At 44.5% G+C, this 13,083-nt stretch overlaps 1 protein-coding gene across 1 annotated transcript in view; it reads left to right on the forward strand.

Moving 5' to 3' along the window:
- The first annotated feature begins 2,362 nt into the window (after nt 1-2,362).
- Nucleotides 2,363-13,083, forward strand: part of SEMA6D (semaphorin 6D) — a 51,370-nt gene continuing 40,649 nt past the window's right edge. The window contains exon 1 of the mRNA XM_033167967.1: nt 2,363-2,553. The gene's annotated coding sequence lies outside the window, so the exon portion shown is untranslated. The remainder of the gene's footprint in view (nt 2,554-13,083) is intronic.

The raw sequence follows: 13,083 nt of genomic DNA on the forward strand, positions 1-13,083 counted from the left end.
TGGAAGTCGGAGTGCAATGGTGAAAATATTCCTCATCCCCATCATCTGATTTACAGAGGTACCGTACTGGGCATTCCACTTTTTCATTGTCACATTGAATAGCTTCTGATAGGGTGTAGCCATATTCACTCTTACCTGGGAGTAACCTGCATTGAAAATAATGGGATCCTAGAGCTGGAGAAAGCCCCAAAGTTCTAAGGGTGGAGAACCACAGGCCCTCGGGACCTCATCTGGTCCGCAGGACTCTCCTTAGATCACATCCCTCTCCCCAGGCCTCACTGGCGCTGCCTGGTTAGCATGTATCATTGCAGCCTGATATTGCTGCTTCCTGGCTTGGATGGAGAAGGCTGTGTTTAAAAACTGGCACACAGATAATTTTTGTATTGGTTGCTCCGCCCATTTATGTCGCTCTCTCCTGACACTAACATGTGGCCCCCGGAAGACTGCCCCAAAAGGAATGTGGCCCTTAGACTGGAAATGGTTCCACACCCTGACAAGGCAAGAAGCCCACTACTGTGGTACCCTTGATAGTAGGGCTGGGCGGTAATTTCAATATACCGCTTGAAACTGGTTTGAAGTTCAGAGCGTGATAACGGTTTCAGAATTTTTGAGCAGGTAATATATTGCGTCTGAAACTCCCTCCAGCGCCAAGAGTGTTCCGCGACTCAGTGTGGCAAGCAGGCTTGCTCAGCTGTGGGGCTGGGTATTATATCACTGCTGCTTCTTCCTCCTCTCTAATAATAATATTATTAATAATAATTTTATTATTTATGCCCCACCCACCTGGTTGGGTTTCCCTAGCCACTCTGGGCAGCTTACAGCACATAAAAAAATGTAAAACATTAGACATTAAAAATTTCCCGATACAGGGTTCCCCCCAGGGGTCTTCTAGAATTCAGATGGCTGTTTATTTCCTTGACATCTGATGGGAGGGCATTTCACAGGGTGGGCACCAATACTGAGAAGGCCCTCTGCCTGGTTCCCTACCTTATTTTATCCTTAAGGAGGAAGAAGGAAATAAGGTGGAGAGGAAGAAGCAACCAAGATACATTTCAGACATTGTGGTATATCAGTATATTTCAATATTTAGCTGGTGATATATCACAATGTTGAAAACCAGATACCACCCAGCCCTACTTGATAGATGTGCACCCACCCATTGCTTAATCATGAATACCTTCTGAGGCAGCCTATCAAACAGCTTGTACCACCAGGAAGTTCTCTCTAACGTCTCCACATATGGGATGGCACTGTTATTCTCCGTACATTTGTCTGATCCATTTTATAGCCTCAAGAGATTCACAACAGTTGGATAGAGAAGCCTGAGAACCACATTCATCGGCACCCCACCCCATGCCTTAGGTTCCCCACACCTGCATCAACACATCTCCTTGAAGAGTTTGGTTGAGATCAAAGTTCCTTCTAATCTAGGCCTCGGGAACCGGTGGCCCTTCAGATGCTTCCTAGACTGCTACTCCCATCGGCCCTTGACCATTGGCCATACTGACTGGGGCTGATGGGTGTTAGAGTCCAGCAGGATCTGGAGGGCTACAGGCTCCCCCTTCCTGTTCTAATCCCTGGAAGTAATGGGACAACTGGTACCAAGGTTCCTTCCCCTAGTTGTTTACTGCTGCTAGGCATGGTCTTATTCCTGTTCCCAGCATTGTCTCCTGCAAACTGGCAGAAGCTCTCCAGGGTCTTAGGAGTAGGTCCTTCTTACCATCTGTTTCCTGAGCCTTCTAACAAGTGGAGCCAGGGATTGAACATGGGGCCTTCTGCATGCAAACCCATGGGCGCTGCCCCTTGAGGCATGCTCCCTTCCATTGTTGCTCTGATCCAGTTCAGTTTCAGGGCTCATGTAGACATGTCATCCACTGTTATCTGGGCAGCACCCGTTGTGTGATTAAATGAAATGCCCCCAGGACCCCCCCCCCCAGGAGTTGTCATTATGTCTTCTGGAGTGGAGTGAGGGGCGAGACTTGTGAAAACGCAGCATACATAGGCTTGAACTTCCATTGTGTTCATCTGGGGCTCACGGGGTGCCTCCGATGCAAAAAAATAAAATAAAATGACATAATGATCTGAGGGGCGCAGTGTGAGGCAGTCAGTTTAAATTAACAGTATATAGACCTGTCAGGATAGTTAATCAGAATCCTGCATAAACAACGGTACCTTGCACTTTGTCCTAGAAACCCAGCGAGAGCGGAGACCCTGGCAAACTGTCAAGTGCAGCTTTGTCCCGCAGGAGTGATATAAAACAGAGAGGACTTTTGACAGTAGATTTATCCGTGGAAACAAAAGGCTGCTTTCGGCTGGAGGATTTTTCACTTCGCCCTGGCAAAAGAAGGAGGGGCGGCGGTGGTAGTAGGAATGGGATGGGGAAACGGAGCAAAATGGACCTGTCAAAAAATGAATTTTAAATCAATTTAATTGAAGCCATCACTTATGGTTTAGGATGGTGCCTTGGTTTCCTTTCCAGCTGGAGCGGAGCATTTTTATTTATTTATTTTGTCACAAGAGACTTCTTGTCCTCAAAGTGTGTCTAATCAAGCAGTGAGTATTTGCATCATTAAAAGTCACCCTATCCGCTTCCAAGCATTCTGTCAGCTTGTAGGAGGGATTGTTTGGGGGGGGGGGAGGGAGAGAGAGAGAGAGAGAGATGTGGTGCTCTCCCAGAAAAGTTAAAAGCTTGCAAATAACTGAAGCCAATTAAGATCAAAGCTGTGATATTCAGTAGTAGTTTCATTATAAACCTTTTTTTAAAAAATGAAACCACAACAACTTTGAAACAGATCAAGAGGTGTTAATACAGAGCTCTTTTTTGTTATTCTTTAAAGCTCGTGCAGTATCTTAAAGCAACAGATTGCTTATTTGCTCCTTATCATGCACAGAGTTCTCCCCCTCCCCACGGAATTGTCAGTGTTAAAAACAAACAAACCATGTTCTGAGTAATTTAGGAGCTAACGGATTAAAAGCTTTCATTTATATGCAAAATGTACATTTGTTAGTAGGGAGGCCAACTTAAGGCGGTACAATAATTTATCGGACACTGCAGAGTTGCCAACTGTGCCTTGGCAAAACGAAAGAAAGAAATAGGAAGGTGTGGTTTTTTCACCTGGTGAATTGCAAGCCTCCTACCTCCGGGGGGGGGGGGGGCTTTCCATTTCCACTTGCAGGAAAAGGAGCTCTCAGATATTTGTTGTGAAGCTTTTGCCATTCTTAGAGTGCAAAGGGCATGGATGGCCATTCAAGGCCAGTAGTCGTGCACAGACTGTGAGCCTTGGAGAACACCCAGTGCTCAATTCCATTCTGCACATCGTTGGGAATTCTCGGTAGCGGTGGGCAAGTGATCTTTCAGGGAGGCTTGAACATGATCACAACATGATCACATGATCTCAGCATTCTCCAAGATGCTCTGTGGAAACCACTGCTTTCGACTACAACCTTTTGCAATAGGAGAGGGAAGAAGACTGATTCCTAAGCAACAGTACCTTCTCCCGCCCACATTTGAGCCAGCTCCAAATAGATAGGTGGTAGCCCTGCAAAAGATCCCTAACAATTTTTGGGGGAGGCAAATGTGAAGGGGGGGTCTGAACTTTTTTCTCTTTTTTTTTTTGCACAAACCAGAACATACAGGATATTTCTGTTGTGCATATAACTTCTTGCTACATATACAGGATCATTTCCCATAGCTGTCTAGAAGTTGAATTTATTCACTCAGCTTGTGAGTGTTGCTGCTACTCCTCCAAACACTACTCATCTATTTCATACTTAATAACTAATTTGAAAGGCACGACAGACTGCAAATTAAACAAAGGCCCATGTGCTTTATTTTCCTCCCTCTCTTTCCATTCACTCCTGAGTCCTCTTTTTGGGAACGTCGCTATTCCTGTTTCACTCGGACCGTGCCAGGATCTATTAACAAACAAAAACTTAAGAGCTAGGTGATATTTGTGGATCAGTTCCCCACCTCTTGCTGAGGGGCCTTGAGGATTTAGCATTTACCAGGTTAGGAATGAGGAATCTGTGGCCTTCCACATGTTTTTGGACTCTAGTAGCAGGGAGTGAGGGGAAGAAGAGACATCACCTCTAAGGGTCAATCTGAGAAATCTGGCAGGTTGGATGTGGCCCGTAGGCTGCCTAATGAAGAATGAAGGATGGTATTCTGTAGCCTCTGCCCAACTAATGTTGTGCTGTAATCCAAGATTGATCGACGGTAATCAGAATAGCCCCGCAGCTAATGGTGTGAGTCATTGTCTTGTTTATAGATTTCCCCGACTGGTTGACCCAGGGGATCTGTATCCTGTTGTGAATAATAGCTAGTTTTCAATGAAGAGTTCACATCGTTTCTGTCTGACAAGCATGGACCTTCCCCACTGTTGTAAGTTATGCATTTTTGTTGATGTCCAGACCATTCACAGAGTGGTGTTGTGGTTAGAGTGGGAGACCAAGGTTCAAATCCTCACTTGGCCACAAAGCTGGGTGACATTTGGGGCAGTCACGGTCTCTCAGGCCAACCTGCCTTGTTGTGAGGATAAAATGGGGGAAGGGGAGACTCAAGTTGCACCACCGTGATCTTCGAATCATAGAGTTGGAAGAGACCACAAGGGCCATCCAGTCCAACCCCCTGCCAAGCAGGAAACACCATCAAAGCATTCCTGACAGATGGCTGTCAAGCCTCCGCTTAAAGACCTCCAAAGAAGGAGACTCCACTACACTCCTTGGCAGCAAATTCCACTGTCAAACAGCTCTTACTGTCAGGAAGTTCTTCCTAATGTTTAGGTGGAACCTTCTTTCTTGTAGTTTGAATCCATTGCTCCGTGTCCGCTTCTCTGGAGCAGCAGAAAACAACCTTTCTCCCTCCTCTATATGACATCCTTTTATATATTTGAACATGGCTATCATATCACCCCTTAACCTTCTCTTCTCCAGGCTAAACATACCCAGCTCCCTAAGCCGTCCCTCATAAAGCATTGTTTCCAGGCCTTTGACCATTTTGGTTGCCCTCCTCTGGACACGTTCCAGCTTGTCAGTATCCTTTTTGAACTGTGGTGCCCAGAACTGGACACAGTATTCCAGGTGAGGTCTGACCAGAGCGGAATACAGTGGTACTATTACTTCCCTTGATCTAGATGCTATACTCCTATTGATGCAGCCCAGAATTGCATTGGCTTTTTCCCCTCTTCTTGGAGGAAAGGTGGGATATAAATGTGTTTTATTAATTTGGATGTAACAGACCTAGTGACAGTGATTAAAAACATTTTCTTCAGAATAGTCCTGCTATAATTAATGGAAATGATCTGATATAAGTTGATTATATCTTACAACCTACCATTAGTTAGGGTTTATTCAACTCCAGTGATTTGCAGAGGGATTTGTGGAGCTCAGTATGTGTGAAACCCAGTTCCATTGTCCTAGCCCCAAACACCTGCTTGTTCAAATTTTGGCCAGATCCGTGAGACTGTTATTCCTTCAAAATCACTAGTTGCTTGCTTCGGCTGAAAGTCCCTGTTGCACATCTGTTTTACTCATAGTTGGGTCGCATCATTGGTGGTTTTGTAGCATTAAATAGGACGCGTCACAGTTCCTTCAATAATGTGAGTTGTTTGCTTCAGTGAAAGGTCCTGATCATATGTGTATTTTGTTCAGTGTTGCATTGCATCATTGGTTTTGCAGTCTTAGGCAAATGTTGCCATTCCTTCAATAGCATGAGTTGCTTGCTTCCCCTGGCCTCATGGGTGTTTCACTCATAGATGAGAACCATCATTAGTGTTACAGTACAATTTCTGTTTAAGACTATGATATAAGTTTCCAGGTTGGTTGACCCAGTATTCTTCATAGCTTATTGTGTAAAGTAGCTGGTTTTCAATGTGACCAATATTCCACAAAAACGTTGGTGGTTTTTTTGCAAAAGAAAGAAAAGAAAAGAAAGAAGCATTCTGCTCCAACCAATGTAGAGAGTGGGGTGCCTACAACAGTTTCTCTGCTTTGTAAATGTGCACACAAACCCAAAAAGCATGGTGGCCCCCTTCTCTAGTGCCTCAGCAACAACTCGCTACAATTCAAGGGTAAAGAAGCTTGTTACTTAACAGATCAAATAGGCTAATCTGGATAGACTCTGAACAGATTTATTCCTGTTCATTTTCGTGCCTTATCCCCCCCCCCCAAAAAAAGCCAACATAAATTACAGGACAGGGTTTGCAGACTTAATCTGGCTCAGATCAGACTTTTTCATCTCCTGCACTGGGCAAGATCTTTCTTCTCTGCAGTTATAGGCACTTTCCTTGACAGAATGAGAGAGCAAAAGGTGAGAGTTATTTAAAAGGGATTACCAGGAATAAAAAGATCTCACCTTCATGTTCCCATGAAATTTCTTGCCTTTGTTGCAGGTTTTTCTTCCACTCAGGAGGTCTTTAATGAGAGTGTGCCAGGATGTGTTCTCCGAGGTCAGGTCCTTGCCACTAGTGAGCTCAGAGACAAACATGTTCTCTGAGTAATTCTCTTAGAGATTTAACAACTTAAGGCTGCATCACTTTTCAAAGAGGGCCACATGATTTTGTGAAATTGAAGGTATTCTTGCAATGAAAATAGTATCTAAAAGGGGTTTGAGGAGCTGCTGGGCCTCAAGAAGGGACTCTGGGCAACTCAACGGTTTGCTCAGAGGAATTGTGAAGTATTCCATCTATTCACCAAGTCAGAATTGTAACAGCAGAGAGAGAGAGAGAGAGAGAGAGAGAGAGAGAGAGATTCTTAGTGAGTGCATTCTTAGTTTTCTTTCCCAGAGACTTGCCAAAGTCTGAGCCTCTGCATCTCTTTTCATTCAAGCTGACAGAAAATAAGAAAAGCCCCACAGAATCTGGCCACAGTCCCATCATGTTCCTCCTCACCTTGTTCTTACAGTGGCTAAACAGATGCCTATGGGAAGCCCACAAACAGAGCCTGAGAGCAACAGTGCTCTCCCCTACCTGCAATTCCCAGAAACTTGTATGCACTTAGGATGCAATCCTATATACTTCTTAAGATTTCATTTGGATCAACGATCAGTTCATGTGATGGCAGCTTGACTGTGCTCCTGGTATTGCATGCATCTACCCCCGCTCATAGGAAAGGGAACATGCATGTAATACACACCGTATTTGCCCTCAAATCCCAGTTTTTATTTTCCTGTGAACCTTCCTGGGTTCAGTCATTATGTAAAACGCTGTAATAAAATGGCATCATTTGAACTCGTTTGGCTTCTGTCGAACCTGTTTTGCAGGGGTCTTTTTCTCTGACTTGATAATTTAGCCATTGCAATCAGAAGATGTGCAAAATGGTGACCAAATGTGTACGAAATGCTTTCGTGAGGCTGTTGTCCCAACCTTCTTGATGGCAACAATGGTGCGCAGTCCAATTGCAGTGATAAGAACCTGGCATACACAGGCATGAAATCAGTCCCTGCAACTTTACCATCTGACGCTCTGGCCACAAGTGCGTCCCACCAACTGTTCCAGTGTCAGTCAACCAATTTATACAGCTCTCCAAGGGCAAGAAGAGCAACTTGCAATCCATAAGTGTGGTTAACTCAGAAAAGATCAATTGGTTCTTCTCTGATGTCTGCTGATTTTCTGTTTATTCGAAACAAATGACTCCAGGAGTTACCGGTAACTTGAAAGGTTACTCTCTTTGATGGCAGTTTGGAATTCTTATCCGAATTACCTTATTGGTAGTTTTTGTCAGTGATACAGCAGTTTGATCATAACTATCCAATGAGCTCCATGGTTGTTCAAGGATTTGAACCTCAAAAAGATCTTCCAGGAGGGATCAAATGAGAAGTCCATTTAGTCTAGTACACTGCCTGTTACTCAGATATTCCTGGGAAAATCACAACCCATCAGTTCTTGTTGTTGATGTCCTGCCTTTCCCCCAAGAAGCCCCAAGGTGGAATACCTGGTTCTTCACATCTGCATTTTATCCACACAACAGCTCTGTGTGGTTGGTTAGGCAGAGAGACAGTGACCTCCCCAAGGTCATAATAACACCATGGAAGATAGCTGTGGCTGAAAAATTAACTCCTGAAATGAGGCTACCAGAGGAACAAGATAAACCTTGGACAGCAGCTGGAAGAGGAGGAGAGGATGAAGAAAGAGCTGTCAGTGGAGGAAGGCGCTCTTCCCATCCTTAGGACCCCCTGATAAGCTCAACAAACTTTCTGTACCTGGAACTGAGCGTGGAGAGTGCAATTCAATGGGAAACAGCATTGGGCAGCCAGAAGAAGTACCATCCATCTTGGGCCTGCCCATAAAAAGCAAGTCTAGTTTGAAAGACTAAGGCGATGCCCACTTTTTCCAGGAACTTTTCTCAATTTTAGATCTTTTTTTGTGGGTGAGCTGAGGGTTTGTTTGGTTTTGAACCTGGAGGGCAAGAGGGAAGTTGTGTCAGTAGGAAAAAAGAATTGATATTGATTTATATATACAGGCAACCCCCAATTTACATGGGGGTTGTGTTCCAAGTCATCACACATGATGGTGGAGTGGCATAAGCCTGCCATGACCCATTATGCCCCCACCCCCTTTTTCCAACCACTTCCCGGTTGCCACGATACACCTCCGGGTCACGGGGCAGTTGGATGCACGTAAATTGGTCATTGCCTATATATTAATCTTTGTATTAATGTAGCATTCTTAAGTGTGTATTTTTGCAATATTTTGTTTAAGTGGTCTGTTGTTGCTTCAGTTTTCTATGCACTGCTTAGAGATTTTAAAAATATATATATATTTAGCGGTATAGAAATTAAATAATCAACAATCAATCATCCAGTGAGCTTCATGGCTAAGTGGGTATTTGAAAGCAAGCCCTAGTGAAATTCTCTAACTCAGAGCTTTCCAAACTCTGCATTGGCTGCAATGTGTAGGTGTGTCGCACAAACGCTCTCCGCGCTCCTCCCTGGGCTAGAAAAGGGTTCGTTTAACCTCCAGTTTGCTAGTAAATCTGAATTACTGTGTTGCGAAATGATGCAAAACTGAATTGCTGTGTCGCGAAATGATGCAAAACTGAATTGCTGTGTCGCGAAATGATGCAAAATTGAATTGCTGTGTCGCGAAATGATGCATGTCTAAAAAGTGTGTCATGAATAGTTTGGAAAGCTCTGCTCAAACCACTACAGCCCACTGGCTTTCCTAAGTGGCTAATTGGCTTCAGAGAAAGACAGTAGCAAGGACACATTGGGTTGAATCCAAGCTAGGCCAGTTGAACTTAGGATGCATTGAAATTAGACAAGGTAGTTATGACAAGTTCTGTATCGAGCACAAAGAGTATTCTGAAGGCACATAATGTAGTGGAAACTATCCTGAACCCCCTGAAAGCATAAGTGTAAATAGCTAGGCAGATGGTATGGGAAAAACTCTGTGTCAATAGGAACGGGGTTTCATGCATGTCCCATAACTGTGTGGCTCCCCGCCCCCCAAATCAGCACATGTTGTCTTTATGTACAGTGGTACCTCGTGTTAAGAACTTAATTCGTTCTGGAGGTCTGTTCTTAACCTGAAACTGTTCTTAACCTGAAGCACCACTTTAGCTAATGGGGCCTCCAGCAGCCGCCGTGCGATTTCTGTTCTCATCCTGAGGTAAATTTCTTAACCAGAGGTACTATTTCCGGGATAGCAGAGTCTGTATCCTGAAGCGTTTGTAACTTAAAGCGTCTGTAACCTGAGGTACCACTGTACCCTCTTTTAATTTTTAATTTTTATTCTTAAAAAAAAGTATAGACCACATTCCATATCAATCCTGAGGCAATTTACAACCCTTAGAAGACAAGTCAACAAACAAAATTTAATTTGTGTTGGTGGTGGTGTTATTCATTTACATTCCGCCTTACTGCTAGAACTGGGACTCAAGACACCTCACAAATATTAAAACAAATGTGAATGAAACACAGAATACTAAAAAAATATATCAAACATAATAACTATAAAGTAATTAAAGTAGGATTAAAACGATATAAAAACAGATTTATTAAAATGCATGTAAAAGAACAAAATTTAAAGTCAATAAAAGTGATAAATGCAAATTCAAATGCATCAATACATTTAATAAGCAGAACAGTTTCAAGACCATAGTGCGTGCGCCCCAATACCGGGAAGCCAAAATGAAAGGTTCAACTATGGTAATACAAAATTTCACGTAGGTGCTTTGCGCAAATTGTGCAAGTAACCTTTACAATAGCCTTGCCAGGTAGGGCAGACCTATACTCCCATACATCAGGTGTGTGGGCTGTGGTGATTGAGGTGGGGTTGTGGTGCTTGTATTTTTTTAACTCCTATACTAAGCGACCTCCTAGATTTGGTTGCAAATTCATGTCTAGACAGTCCATTCGTCATAGCTGGTGTTAGAGTACATAGTGTGCCTCGTGAATCAAGAGCAGTTTGGTGGGTGACAGCCCAGGCCTGCACAAATACCACTCCCTGATTCATTGCGCAGCCTACACCCCTGCCTTCAGTATGGATTGCACTTCGGTCGTCCCCTGAGTGCACTTGCAAAGAGAAACTGACCTGTGGGTTTTGTGCTGATGCAGGTAACTGCCTCGATGAGAATTTCACAAGGCCTTGTTGTTCTCTTTAGGCAACCAGGATGATATTTATGCTGTCCTTCCAAGTGATACATTATTCTCAGTAAATCTCAGAACAACTCTTTGAGGTCTATCAATATCCAGGGCTGCGGCTGTGAAATGGAGTGTGGAGTATTTCGTCCGTTTCCCACAAAATGGGGGAAGTCATTTCCCCGTTGGCACTAAACACACACACACACACACACACACACAATATTAGGACCAACTCTAGTTGAGATTATGATTTGCATTCAACTTTTTAATGCTGTATTCTATAATGCTGTAACCCATCCTAGGACATTCTGTTGAAGGACAGGTTGTTGTTGTTATTTGAGGGGGGTTTTAACGACCAAGATTTGTTTTTGTTTTTTAAACCAAGTGGTATATAAATTTTATAGTGTTGTTGTTGTTGTTGTTTTAGCCACAGAGCAAAGCTCTTCAAAGTTTCATCAGGCAGGCAGTTGCCTTTTTAGATTTCCTGTACAGATTAGTCTCCATTTATTCCAGGGGTCATGTTCCATATCCCTGTGCCCATACGCAAAGTTGCATAAAATGGGATGGACCCTAGAGAGCCCTCCTGGTTCCTGCAGAGACCCACCGTGGAGCCCAAAGAGGACCTCTTGGGGCTCTGGGGAGGGTCTCCTCATAAGCTGGTGGGCCAGTGGGGCTTTGCTGAGGGTGCTTAGCCTCCCCGCCTAACAGCTGACATGTGGGGTGGCGCAGCAGTAGCAACAGCCACTGCCCTGCATGTCAGCTGAGAAGTCCTCAGTGTCCAAAGAGGACATCCTCTTCAGGCTCTGAGGAGGGTCTCCTCACAAGCTAGAGGCTTGTTGAGGCTGCTCAGCTGATGCACAGGAAAGCTCTCCAGGCCTATCTGTCCGACCCCCCAGGATTCTTACTGGACCATTCTTTCTCCCCAGGCTAGCCACATCACGTTACGATTTCCTACACATGAGTAGGAAATCACACACTTGGCCCCCTCCACACCCTTCTTGAGTGTTTTGCTGACATGTGTCTTTGAACTGTGATTATTCCTCATTCCTCATGGAGGATAGAAAAGAGGGGGGGGGTTTCTGCACACATAAAGCTAAGACCACATCAGTTGCTCTGCCCACTTTTGACTCTGGCCGCATCCATCACTGGCTTGTGGCCCCTGGAAGGAAATGTGACCCTTGGACCAAAAACGTCTCTCTACCCCAGAGATAGACAGCAGAGTCCTCCTTCCATGCTTTACTGCCTCCCACTCTGAAACGGTTGTGTTACAAAATGCCTTGTGTTTGGTTGCATTTGGGTTATGCTGTTTCTTTCTCATTCCAGCTTAGTCCTTCTGGTTTGTTTACGTTTATTCATTAGCAATTTAATGTTAGATGCTTCATCATGGGAAGCTGTCGGGACGGGGAAGAGCAGAGGGAAAATGCCAGGAATCATTAGTGTCTGTTAGCCACTGCTGCTCATCAATCTTGGCAAAGAGGGCAGCCCATCAGTTCTGGACTGGTGGACCTGTGATGCAGAAACATCATTAACTGTTAGAAATGCATCTTTTTCGGGTCAGCTCTTAATGGCTAAGAACTCCCTCGCAATTTGCTTTGCCAAGTAGTACCCCCATCCGGGCTGATTCCAAAATGACCTCATTCAAGCAAGCCGGCCCAGAAATCAATTAAGGACTGGGATGAGCTCAAGCTTGCAATGGTAGCCAGGTCTAGAATCACATCCTGCATTCCCGTGAATAGTCTTGTAAACCAGTGCTCATCTGGGGCAAAAAAAAAAGATTACGAAAGTTTTCCAACTGTAAGCTTTACAAATGTTGACCCTTTTCCCCCCTCTGCATTTTTGCACACTCTGCTCAAATCACAGACCATCTCTCCATAGCTACCATTTTTAGAAGACTATAAGAGGTGTGTGATTCAGCTAAAACTGAGCGGGGGATCTAGGAGTCGGGCTTATGAATTTCATTAAAGGCTGTGTACCTTGCCTATCCCAACAGTAGCTTAGACACTGGGTTTGAAGGCACAAATGACCAACACAGGAGTAGGGAAGCAGTAGCTTTCCAGATGTTGCTGAACTACAATTGCATCATCTCTGACGACTGGTTGAATGAGGGCTAATAAACGGAGACAATCCTAACAAGACAGAGACCCTGAGGGTGAGGGGTCTCTGGATCCAGGTATTGCCTGTTTTGGATGGGGTTGCACAACCTGTGGTGGAGCAGGTACATGGAGTCAGCTCTGTCACTGGATGCCCAAGTGGCCTTGGTGGCATGGAGCACCCACTACCAGTTTTGGGTTTTGATGCCCATTCCTGGAGAGGAATAATCAGGCTGCTGTGGTTCATGCATTGGTAGCCCCATGGTAATGCTACTGCAGGCATGTCCAACAGGTAGATCGTGATCTACCAGTTGATCACTGGACGTCTGCGGTAGATCACTGGTAGATCATTGGCTCCCCCCAAAGAAGCTGAACAACTGTGGCTCCCCTAACGAAAGCTCAACATTTTACCTC

The sequence above is a fragment of the Lacerta agilis genome, chromosome 13, assembly GCF_009819535.1.
Source record: "Lacerta agilis isolate rLacAgi1 chromosome 13, rLacAgi1.pri, whole genome shotgun sequence".
NCBI classification, from domain to species: domain Eukaryota; kingdom Metazoa; phylum Chordata; class Lepidosauria; order Squamata; family Lacertidae; genus Lacerta; species Lacerta agilis.